Source organism: Propithecus coquereli, unplaced genomic scaffold, assembly GCF_000956105.1.
Source record: "Propithecus coquereli isolate 6110/MARCELLA unplaced genomic scaffold, Pcoq_1.0 Scaffold53, whole genome shotgun sequence".
Taxonomy (NCBI): domain Eukaryota; kingdom Metazoa; phylum Chordata; class Mammalia; order Primates; family Indriidae; genus Propithecus; species Propithecus coquereli.
Genome location: NW_012151174.1, coordinates 7,394,120 through 7,394,580, shown reverse-complemented (window position 1 = coordinate 7,394,580; position 461 = coordinate 7,394,120). Strand labels below are relative to the sequence as shown.

The 461-nt window shown below is 44.0% G+C and overlaps 1 protein-coding gene across 1 annotated transcript in view; it reads left to right on the top strand.

Annotated features, from left to right (window-relative positions):
- Nucleotides 1–461, top strand: part of CPE (carboxypeptidase E) — a 23,062-nt gene that overhangs the window by 4,246 nt on the left and 18,355 nt on the right. The window lies entirely within an intron of this gene.

Here is a 461-nt window from a genome sequence, read left to right as displayed (position 1 = left end):
GATCATATTCATTCAGCCTCCTTTGTGACTAGGCGAGTTTTCTTCCCAAATCCCACAAGCATGAAACAGCCTCTGCCCCGCAGGGCGCAGCGATGTGTGGCTGTCCCGGCTGAGCCGGTGTCATGGCGCCCTCTGCCGCATCCGAGGAAGAAACACTTGGGCCAGGTGGACACTGGGCTGATGCTTAATCCCCGGTTTCTGTGTGTGATGGAGAAAGTCAGACAGACAGACAGACAAAAGCCCCACCTCCTAACTAAAGATAATTTCATGCACCTTAACGTTTAAACAAGCTAGAAATCAGTAACTTTTTAAGAGAATATATATGGTGTGTGTTCCCATTTTGGGTGGGTGGCGTGAGGAACATTATATTTGCTGTTTTCTACGTTTTGCAATAATTTTCTTATTTTATGGGGACACATTAAATATTTAGTATGTTTAAAAGTTAAAAAAATCCATTGAGA